Genomic DNA, 12353 nt, shown 5'->3' with positions numbered 1-12353 from the left:
GAGGAGAACTGGCCTGTGGGACTGGAGAAAGAAAAGATTAATAAATGGTAGAATGAAAGAAGAAAGGGAATAATTGTATTATTTTAACTGTAACACATCCCTCTACTACTTGGTCTCACTGCTGTTTCTCGCAAGAAACTTTCTAAGTAACTTTTTCCCCATTGAATGCTCAGTTTCTCAGTTAACAGCTCCCTCTACACAGACTAGAAGTGGACTGTGCAGGGCCTGGATCTGTCCCTCCAGCCACGTGGAGAATAAGGATTCATGGGGAAATCCATCATAAACCCCATAGCCCTCAAATCAATCCCTTAGAGGGGGTGCTCTGTAAGGTTGCTCCCTTGGCCATAACCCTACTTTCCTCCTTGCTGCAAACTTCCTTTAAAAATCACAATATCCTTGGCTCCCCCAAAAGGCTGTGGCAGTTGGCAATTCTGTGCTGACGCTGTTGGTATTTTCTGCTAGAAAAATCCTGCGGTGTGCTGCTCCTGGGCCACGGTGCCATGTGGAGAGGCCAGTTTCTTCCTTGGCCTCATTTGGCCCCAGGACACATCCTGTCCAGAAAGATAAAGGAGAGGTATCTGTACCCTCAGGGAAGGAGGAAGATGTTTCTATATGGGGTTTGCTACCCTCTCACAGACAGTTTGATCTTTGTCCTCACAAAGTTTCTGCTCTCCCACCAGGAGACAGAAGAGTAGAGGGCAAGTTCCCAGGATTTGCTAAAGTCCACATGGATTATTTTTTTTTCCCCAAGAAGTCTGTCTTTAAATTAAAAGGTTTAAATGTTATTTTAAAATAGGTTAAAGCTTAAAAATAGCTTTAAATGTTATTTTCTTTTATAAGTATGTATCTCTGGCTTCTTGTATTGCAATTACAATATTGTGCTTTTATTTTTGCAGAGTTCACATGCTTTTTATTTCAGCCAAATAGCCCTGATGGAGCACTTGGCAGCTATTAAGCACAAAGACATCCTGCTACTTTTGTAGTTCCATCCATCACCTTCCTCCTCCCCCTCTCCCATCCGCATGTTTGTCTCCATCACCTGTCCCAACACTTTCGGGCCAGGAGCCCTTTGTCACAGACCGTCTGTCAGCCCGCGTGTTTGCACAGGGCTGGAGGCAGCGCTACCCAGTCCTGGGCAAGGCCTCTCACACAATATAAATTGTGATCCACAGAGGAGACGTCTGTTTTTACAGAGAGCTAATCCTCACACATCCTCGTGTGGGGTAGGTATGGCTCTCACTTTTCAGGAGGAAGGACCCTCCAAGCTCAGAGGCACCGGCCCAGAACCGGGGTACATCCTGCTGGCGGGGTGCCGGCTGCAACTGCTGCCCCAGGGACAGTGTCCATCATGTTTGGTACTGGCATGTGCAATTCCGTCCGTCCCCACCCCCAGATTTCCTGAGCATAGGAAAACCATGCACATAAACGTATCCTCAGCACTGGTGCGCTTTGGCTGGCTTTTGTGGTCGATGACAGCTCCGTCACCGAGCTTTGAAAAGGGCAGCGTGAGGATTTTGTGAAGTGTCAAGCAGTAACCTACCCCAAAACACCTCTAACCATAAACTCTCAGTTTTCTGCAATGTTAACCCTTAAAGTGTGTTTATGGGTCTAGGTTCAGCCCTGCAGTGACTCTGTTGGAGAAGCATTAAACAGAGCTTGTACGTGAGTTTTGTCGTGCCACACTGGCTGCGGTGCTGCCGTGAGGCTCTGCTCATGCCGAACGTCGGCAGCGGCAAACACCGGTGGCCGCTGATGCTCCTGGCAGATGTCAGGGCAGTTGTGGTAATAAAATCTGCAAAGGCAGGTGCCTTTTTGCTGCTGTATCATTGAAGGTGAGTGCTGGAGGGGAGGGTTAAATACTTTCTGTAAGTAGCATGTCACCAGTAGCAGGAATGTGGCAGTTGGTGCTGATCTCTTGCACTTTTAAATGCTGCAAAACACTCATCCGTGCCTATGTCAGATGTTGGCACTGTGCTGTCTGCACATGAGGAGATTTCATCCTGTAATTTTATTTTTCTTTTTCAGCTGTGACATGGGTGTTTCCCCAGTGTACAGATAGGAACTCTTTGCTCTGAGTCTTCTTTTAGCAGAAAGCTGCACCTCCTCATATCTCTCTTGTAGACTGGCGATCAAATTATACTTCACATCTACTTCAGCATTTGCAGCTCAGGGCAGTAAAGAAGCTGGTTACCTGGAAGAGTGCAATACAGTTTTGAGAAATACATAGGTTTTGAGTCACAATTGTTGTGACAGTTTGCTTCGTTGGGCTCCAGTTCAAGCAGGAGAGCGGCAGCCAGGAAATAGCCGGGCAGGGTGGGGGAGGCAGGGGCTGCAAGACGTTAAAACAGAGTCAGCATTTCAAGCTCTGCACCTCACAGAAGTCAACCGAGTTTCTTCCCAGCTGCTCGCTGTGCTGTATCTATTTTGAAACTCTAATTTCCAAGGACAGTTTATATTAAAAACCCCCTTTCTGAATCTGTTCAGAAATTTCAGTGTGAAGCAACGAAACAAGTTTTTTCCCAAGGAATTTTCTTCCCAGAAATTGTTGATTAAAACCTGTGGATATATTTTTATAGCATTTGTTATACATGCCTGCTGGTTTCCCTTGCCTCTGCCATATTTCCCTACAGTTTCCAGATGACTGCCCACCTCTTCCCCCTCCTTCTTTTCTCTGTACCTGAAAATCTGTACCACATCAAATTCACACTGGAAAAATCTTGCACATCATCTGTAGATGAAAAATTATGGTTTCAGATTTTAATTAAGAAATAATTTCCAGTAAATGTTTTTCCAGTGAAGTCAAGTTTCACCAAGTTATTTGCATGAGTATTTAAAGAAATTTCATAATAATAAAAATAAAATGAAAATATGCTGGTTTAGGCCCCAATTCAGCAGTGTGTTTAGGCACGTACTTAAACTCATCCATTAACACATTGGAGTGCTGAATAAATCCCCTGTGGCATTTAAAGCTTGGAGCGTGTTTAAGTATTTTTGTGATTACAAATCCTACTCCTCCTCAATAGGAGGAAAAAAAGTATCTCATACATTAGATAAAAAAACTTTTACTTTCTTTAAAAAAAAATATTAAAGAGGATTGATGCTTATAATTTAGCCGATGTTTTGGGCCAGGCTAGACTGAAGCACGCGGCAAGCTGTGCTCCTGTAGCCTGTCCTGAAGGGTCAAACCAGCAGAGTGGGGTGTTTAATGCCTGTCACCCAGTGGTGGGAAGACTCTTGCCTGCTTTCTGCACAGGCAGGCAGGCGTGTGGCCTCAGAGCGAGAGGTCAGCCACCCTCTTCTTCCTCACCTGGTGACGGAGGGCAAGTGGTGGGTGCTCTGCAGGTGGCTCTCTGTGAGGACCCAAATGCGGGCCAAAGCTCCCAAAAGCTAACAGAAACCACCGGAGGAGGTTCCTGCTGCCGAGGTCTGTCCTGCCCAGCTGCTGCGCTGCAGACGCTGGCCCTCGCCTCCGCCTTGCGCTCGGCCGTTTGCTTCCAACCTGAGAGGGACCTACCCATGTACACACAGGGCGATAGGCACCAGCCTAGCCACTCTATTTCAAAGTCACACTCTGCTTAATCTGAATTATTTTCCCAGTGCTGACAAAGACAACAGAGGCTGAATTCAGCTGATCGGGTCATGCCAGCAAGGAACTTGTTTGTCTGTTATTAAGCAGGACTTAAGTAGCACCCTTCTGCAGGAGCAGTCAAGCATTTTGGGCATCCTATAGCTGCCAACACAGTTTCACCTCTGATTTTCTTCTTCAGCTCTGATGATAAAAAAGGGGAGAGTATGTATGATTCTGCATGGTAATTGAAAATAAAACAAAGTGTCTGGCTTTAATGCAAACTGCAGACAACATTGGATTCTTAGTAGCATCCCTTTGAAGAAACGCTCTTTCAGCTCAGCTTTCATACAACTATACAATGAAAGTTTGATGAAAGATGTAAAGACAACAATTTAAAATTTTAGTGCTTACTGAGAAGGGTGGAGAATTGTTAGACAAAAGCCACATTGAACAAAATAGGAGTGCGGCATAACTCTGTTTCTCTTTTGGCCTCCACCTGAGTCCTGAAAGAACTCGGGCATAAACCGGATAAGCCATTAAATATGACTCAGCTCATTCACACAAGCTGAAAAAAAAATCTTTATTTATTTAAAGAAAATTCTCTAACAATAGCCCTACCTGCTTCAGCAGGCAAGCCTGACTGTTCAGTAATGCCAGGCTGTAGAAATTATTATTTTAAATGCAGGATTTCCCCTCTTGATGATGTTTGAACAGATGGTTTTGTGGCAACACCTCTACGCTTCTTTTTATTATTACTTTATTTTAATACTAAACTTGTTTGGACTGTATGAGGCAAGCTATTAAAAGCAGCAGAGTACTAGGCTTGAAGGTATAATCTCAGTATTACACTCAAAAGGATCTAGTAAAATGTCTGAAGGAATGATCATTAGCCATCCCAGTATTCTCTCTGCCAGTGCCCAGTACTGGGAATGTCAGGAACAGAAGTAAAACTCCAGGATCTTTAACCTGGGAAAAATTATACAACTGTGTACACAGGTTGACTCCCTTGTAGCAAGGGGAGGAGATGGAGAGGGAAGGAAAGGGTAGGTAAAGTTGTTCGAGTCTGTTGGAGATTAGTGGGCTGTTTAAATATACCGGGAGATAAAGTGAAGAGGGTTATTTTCCACCTAAATATGCATGTGTGGTTGTCAGAGTCCTCAAAACATCAAAATGAAGAATTCCATAACCTTTACCATAGGGACTGTAGCAGCCACTGTCCCCTTACGGGGGACACTGTGCATTTTGGTGGGTCCTCTGCTCCTCCCATAGTAAATGCTCTCAGGAACAGCAACGCAGTTGTGGGGGTTCGTGTTTTGAACTCTTCCAGTCACATCCAGCTGTGTTCCTCCTCCTCCCCACCCGTGTTGGTCCCATACCTCTTCAGGTAGGCTGCTCCAAGGCTGGGCTCTGCAGCATGCCCGCATCCCTGGGACGCCCGCGCTTGGTCACTGCATCTCCAACTGGGTGCCACCCGGCTCAGGTCCAGGCATCATCCCTGCATTAGCTGAGGCATGTATTCACCATGGTGCAGCCACCATGAAGAACTGGATCAGCAAGAAAGGGGTTTCAGGCACTAGCGTATGTTTTGGAGGAACCTAGGTTTACCTTCTTGCTCCTTTAGTCACCCTCTGCAGTTTTTGGAAAGCCACCAAGCCATTCGGAGCCCTGTTGCTCTGTGTGAAGGTTGGAAGGAGACTGGGAAAGTAGCCCTGATCTATGAATTACTTATTCTGTGGTAGTAAAGGTTGTGCATGTGCTTTATAAGAGAAAAAGAGGTGGGCTAACTGGCCCAGATTCAATACGGATATGACTGAAATAAATCTAGTAGGTTGGACGGAAGATGTTGAAGCAGGAACAGATACAGCATATAAAATCCTGCTCCAGTTGATAGCCAAATTACCATTGGTTTTAGCAGTTCTGGGGTTTCATCCATGTTGTCTGTTGCTATTATCTGGATTTCAATCATTGTAAATTTTGAGAAAAAAACATGCTTAAATCCCCAAAACACTTGTTTTACATCAAATTTAACTCTTTTAGAGTTTTTCATAATCTGCTTAGCCTGACTAGATCTCTACTAAATCTGAAAAACTGTATTGCTGCTTATGATGATTAACAAAGATAAACCCAATTTAACTTTAAGACTGTATTTTCAGGGCTAGCAATTGTGCAAACAGCGGTGGATATAGCATAGAAAACAGAAATGAATTCCCAATAGCACCTCTTTTTACAACGTCATTGTGGGCTTTGTTGACTTTAGACTGGCTTTTTTTCTGTGGATGCCATGGAATTCGAGATGACTTGAAACACTCAAACACATTTAAATGTGTGTATTTATGGGTAAGGGAGGGGGATTCGCACTTAAATCCTAAGTGCTGGAATTAGCTCCAACAAAGCCTGAGTGTGTTGACTTTCAAATGTATTCAGCTGATGGAGCAGAAATTTGTTGGCTAGCTTCAAGAGTTATCTATTTTTTTAATGCCCCCCCCCCCCCCCCGAGAACATCTTTGCCAGCTATCTCAGTATAACAGAATAAGTGTAATATGTTTAAACACAGAATTTTGGCTACAGAGTGGTGGGGTGGTGGGGTTCATCTGCCAGGCTTCAGATTCTTTTTGCTGGTGTAATTTGGCGAATCCCGGATTGTCTGCGCTGTTCTTGCTCTGCAAATGCAAAGCTCTCCATCTGCCCTTAGTCCTAAATCCTGCACTCAAGGGGGGCTCTGACAGAGATGCTTCGGCAAATCCTGCCACAGAAATTTAAGATATTAACCAGGGCCCCTTGGACATTAGTGTTGACAATACCCAGGTGGGAGACTCTTGCCATAGCAGAGGTGGCAGAAGAGAGCAGAGTGCCTACACGTTGTATCAGATCAGTGTGCCAGGCAGCCAACAGTGTAAGCACAACAGCAAACCCATTTCCTCTTCCACTTTTACAGAAGATGATAACCTGGGATGGAAAGGGGATCGATGGCTGGGGATGTCACCTGCAGCTACAGTCTGAAAGTTCATCTGCTGGAACCAAAACTAAACTGTACATTACAGGGGGCAATTCATGTATTGTTAGACATCTCTTTAGACTAGCTCCATTAGTCAGATTAATTATATAAATCGCCACAGACTGAATCTGAAACAAACTTGGCAAACTGCCTCTTCTTTGTATGGTGAAAGGCAATAAACCTTTTTAACCACCTGGCCAAGCCTCTGCATCACCTGTTGCAATTATTTTTACAGATCATATCGGCCCTGGCTCTTCTCTTTCCTGTAGATGCTGTAAACACCAGTATTGTAGCTGGATGCTGTGGTGGGAGAATAGGTGTGCTTGTAGGAAGAGCCCAGTTGGTGCCTGCTAGCCAGGGGGCAGGACAGCGCTGCCTTGAGGGGCTCAGACCAGGGCTTCTCAGGAGGCTGCTCCATCATGCTGACATTTTTGTCTTCAGGGTATGAAAGACAGACAATTCTGCAAAGATCAATATGCCTCGTACCATGCCTGACAGATTTCCTACAGCCTCTGGCACTTGTTGGGGGAAAAAAAACATCTCAGCTGCACTTGCCCCTTCCTTCATGTGAATAAAACCTACAACCTATGTCTAGTTTTTGCTTTGTAGATACAGTATGCACTCTATCTAGTTATCTATCCATCTAATTATGATGAATATAACTGTACCTTAATTTAACCCTTGTCTATCTCACTGCAAAATCTTCAGTGAAACATGATAATTCACAGTAGTTTGATACACAGTTGGTGCAAATGACTGTTCAGAATGGATCACAGGGGTTTGGTGCAGAATTCTGTTTCTATAACAGAAAAGGAACATATAATGCAAACATTGTGTGCCTGACATATTTTTATAACAGAGTACTAAGAAAATACTTGCTACCTGAAATATTTCTGTAAGTCACTGAAGCAAGCAATCCAACATGTGGGTTACATTACATTCAGAGCTGATCTTAGTTTTGTAACACACACTAAACAGCAGTATGTAGGAGGCTCAGGTTTAATAAAACTAAAACTTTCGGTGGTGCATACAGCCAATAAAGATTTAAGCATGCTGGGCATGATCAGCATACTAATTGCTGCATTAATAAATCCTGAAGCCTGGGTTGTTTTGAAAGGCAAATAAAATTATTGTAGAAACCTTGAAGAGCATTTACTTAGAAAAGTTAGCATATGTCTGTACTGAGATGTACGTGAACGTAAAATATCAGTGATAACACTGATCAGATGGGGTTTTGTGGTTTTTTTCTACCTCTCTGCTCTGTGCAATCAGGACTTTGCAACATCTGATGTTAAGCTGTTCTGCCCTACTGTTTCTTGACAAAACATCACCAAAACCAATTATGTTTCTGTAACTCCTAGTGATAATGCAGTTTATTTTTCATTTTCACTACTGCATTGAATAAGTCATGTTGTACAGATGAAGGGATCCCAAAGAATAAGGCTGGACAGAGTTGTCTATTCCACTACAACATTTCAGACCACAAGCACAGGCAAAAGGAACATGAAGGCAATTGCCCAGTATAAAAAATTGGCCTGGGTATCCGTTTCACAAAGGTGGAGTGCAGTATTTCCCAGGACGGCAGGGAAACGGGAAGCCCTGGAGGTGTCTTCTCCTGTGGAAACACGACCACAACTGGGTCTGAACTGATGTGAAGTGGTACTTCAAGTGCTGCGGGCCAGCACGCAACATGTTGTCCAGCTGTCAGCAAGAAGCTGTCTCCTCTCATTTCTGCTCCCCAACGGCCCCCCAGCTCCTCACCAGAGAGAAACGCTGCCTGCCTCGTGCAGAAACAGGCTGGGTATCAGCAGCAGAGGTTTTCAGCTTAGGAAGGACAAGCTTGCAAAGGTGAAAAGAAAGATTAAAAAATTAGCCCTGAGAGTTTACAGAAGTGGAAAGTACTCTGTGCATTTCCAAACCTAGTGATGGAAGAAAGATGGCTTTACACACAAAAAAATGTAAAGAAATGTTTTATTTTCACAGGGACCTCACTTGCCTAGCAAAAAGCACACTCCACTGTTCTTTAAATCTTAAATAAAAATTGTTTATTAAAAAGTTTGGAATTTTTTTAATGAACAGTAAGATTAATGAGCCGTGCTCAAGCAGCAATGATTCCTGCCAGCTTGTGCATTAGTCAGCTATTAACATACTTGGGTAATTTGAAGGCATTTTTTCATAGTGCATTGAAAATCACAAAAGACTCGTTGAACTCAACAGGATCCTTACTCCCAGTTAGTTTGCCTTACAGTCTGATGTCTGTGGCTGCTCTAATATATTTTGGCATTTTTCTCAGTGGCATCCATACATTTAGTGAAGAAAATCAGCAAATACTGTAAGGTGAAAAGGGCTTCCTTTTAGAGACACCTAATTTTTATCACAATAGCCATCCCAAGCCTCTCTCTCTTTTTCTCCTGCTACTATTACAGGGACTGTAAGAACAGGGAGGTGAGATCTGGAGGCAGAGAAGATGAAAAAAAATTGCATCTCTTCCCTCTTAAGCTCTTGTCTACCCAGTCTGACACAGATAAGAAGTGTGCATTAGAGCTGTGAGTTCTGAATCTCTAGCAGAGTGTTTCCAGCACGCAGAAGATACAAGCAGAGTACATGATACTCCCATTGGGAGAAAGTGATGAGCGAAATGTTTTTTTGTTATTGCAGTGTCAAAAGGAATGCCCAGGCTGGAGAAGCTGTGGTTTCTAGTGAAAATCAGAGGTGAAATATGAATGAATAAAAAATACATAGTGAGGCAGCTGTTTTGGCAATGGTACTTTAGACTTCACCAAGCAATTTTAATGAAGCAGGAAGCAAGGAAGTGGGATTATATGAAAGGACCTGGACCCAGACTTTAGATACCAGACATGGTTCTCAAGTCTGCAGCAGATTCTGTAGGTGATATGAATCAAACTAACCCTTCTCTGCCTCAAGTTTCCAGTTGTAAAGTGGGGGCAACAAGAACACTGGCATTTGGGGTTTTTTCTAGCACGTTTTGTCTCCTTTGTTGGTTCCCCTCGAGAGAGTAACCATCTTCTACTAATCATTTCTACTGCAGCCAACAGTGTTGTGACCAGCAGTGCTCAGTCTCAGGTAGACCCAGTGGCTGTTAGTCTCATAGACTAGCAATCGTTGATTTCAGATTGCACATGTATCAAGCTATATGTTTGCAGTGTCTTGGGTCCTAAGTTGATGGCAGTAGTTCTTAGGGCACTATTCTCTGTCAGTTTACATACCAAAGTCCCTTTTTCCAGTTGATTACCACATGGTCTTTTCTCCTTTTGAAGCAGCTGCAGTAACTGGCAAAGATTTATTGGCCTCCAACTCAGACCTCAAAGGCAAACCTTTCAGGCTCCAAACATACATCCCATGGGAAATCTGCAGCTCCCCAAGGTACTGTTCACTCCTTTCTTCTGCCTGAGAGTCCAATAAAGAGCTCCTCAGGACACCACAGCAAGGGTTAAATGGGATTCACCCAAAGGACTGGAGAAATAGCAGACCTGTTTCTCATGACAGAAAGCAATTCAGCCTTCTAAGGGTGGTGGTATCCTCCCAAAAACCCTGCCTGGGGACATTTTCCATGGTGATTAACCAGACTTTGCTGCAGTGTGGAGAAATACCCCCTTCTCTGTTGAGATGCTCAAAGACCTGGTACAAGAAGCACTATTCCCATAAGGATGGGAATATGTGGTGTGTTACTGTACTGCATGCACAGCAGCTGCTGTGGACCCTTTAATGCACCAAATCTACAGCCAGTTTCCAGTGCAGACATGCCCTTATTGTTACAGGTCAGTCTTGCCTTTTTGATGCTTTTACAGGGTATATTAAATGAACCTCACTCCTTTTAAAATCTGGCTACCAGAGCCAGAGGAAAGTGTTCCACACGTGCATCTATGTTCCCAAAACATCCTCTCGCTGTCTTAGAAAATATTTCAGGTCTCCTGTACTTCCCAAGAATTCAGTCCTCCTCCTGTTGTAGCTTTGTGCCATTTCTAATAAAAGAAGCTTAGCAGTAATTTTAAAATTCTTTGCATTGGGATTCTTTAGTTTATAGTGCTTAATACCATGGCACTGCATCCTGACTCTGGTTGCCACCACGATGCTGCTGCTGAACCCCACATTTGAGCTAGGTTTGACAAGTTTTTGGTAAGCATAGGCTAAGGTTCAAGGAAGCATGAGTTAAATTATTACCGGAGGTGGAAACTGGAACAAAACAAGATAATAGCTGAGTTTCTGATTTTCAAGTTTCAGTTTCATTTGAACCACAAACTCAAAACTGAAGATTACAAGATAATTTAAAAGCCATGCCTGCGTTTGCTACACAAACACTGGGTCACACTCAGACCAAATGATGAGTGAATCCTAATAAATTAATTCTGTTTATTCAGACCTTTAGACATCAGAGGTATGCTGGAAATCTATTTGCTTAGTGAGATTTACTGTCTGGTCATTCTGGAAATATCATGAGAACAGTGTCTTTTATTGTACCTGTTTTATCACTCGTGATTGCTCAAACCCGGAAATCCAAAATTGCCGGGCTGGAATGGCAGATAACATTTTTAAAGCCCGCTAATCTCAAGTTTTTATTGTTTGGCATAGCGTCTAGGTTCAGTCTTATTTTATTTGAGGTGGTTTAAAAAAAGAGGGTAGCACGGAAATTGCTCATGAGCATACCTTTATACTGCACAGACAAAAAGTCCCATCATGGCTTGCATGGCTCAGGGGAAGGTTCCAAAACATAAACCCACCTGGTCATACAGTGACTCTGACAGAGCTGAAACATGCTTACCAGGGTTTTTTAACTGCTTGCCAGCTTCATTAAGTATTGCGCTACACGTGTGAGCAACAAAAATAGTAAGTGCTGATCAGTTAAAAAAATACACTGATTTAAAATAAAAAGATGTCTAGTCCACTCAATCTACACTCTACAAAAACAACATACTGCCAGTAACTGCCTTTAAATAAACTCTTTAAAAATATTAATGGTAAAGCAATATACCAGATATAATACAGAATAGAAACATTTTACTTTTTTTATTTTTACTGTTCTGTAGATGAGGTATCTAAAAGTAAGCATTCACCATAAACCTGTACTTACTGACTGGTGATAACCAAGCTCTGTTGGGATATTTGGTGCTGCAGCTTCTCCCACACTTATCTGGGTGGTCTGTGTCCCACAACTGTTCATTCTCAAGGTATGAAAAGTAGAAATTTAAAAAAATATATATTTTTGAGTGATTATAGGAAAACTAAGGAAACAAGCCCTGTACAGGACTGCTTATAACACAGCAGTATGACTAAATAAGAAGTGAGGAATCTTGAAAGAAAATATGCATTTTAAATGTCTCAAAACAGTACTTTTCTACAACTGCAGGGGCTGATTTTCTGCTATTTGTTCTTAGTGACAAGCTAGCACAGTTGCTCTGTAACAATGCCAGTCCCAGCTACAAAAGGTAAGAAATTCTAAATAATTAACAGGGAGAAAATCAGCCTTAATAATCTCTTTTGCTGGATTCATTATATAGCTATGCTCCATTTGTGCATGGTGTAGTCCTCCCTGTGTAAACAGGCAGTCTCTGTAGCCGATGTGCTCCTTTCTTAGTGAGAAAGATGAATTATGTGGCTCAGCACCATTGGCAAGAAAACATACAGCCCCCACATGTCAGTAGAAGTATCCTCATCACCACTCATGTAAAATCTAATCCCTGCCTGTCATGACAGTCTCCAAAACATGGAGTATTCTCTGAACCACAGCCAATTTTTTTGTCATTGACTGCATCAGGAGCAGCAGTCGCTGTT

The sequence above is a fragment of the Harpia harpyja genome, chromosome 8 (genome assembly GCF_026419915.1).
Source record: "Harpia harpyja isolate bHarHar1 chromosome 8, bHarHar1 primary haplotype, whole genome shotgun sequence".
Classification (NCBI taxonomy): domain Eukaryota; kingdom Metazoa; phylum Chordata; class Aves; order Accipitriformes; family Accipitridae; genus Harpia; species Harpia harpyja.
Note: the sequence above shows the minus strand (reverse complement) of the source record.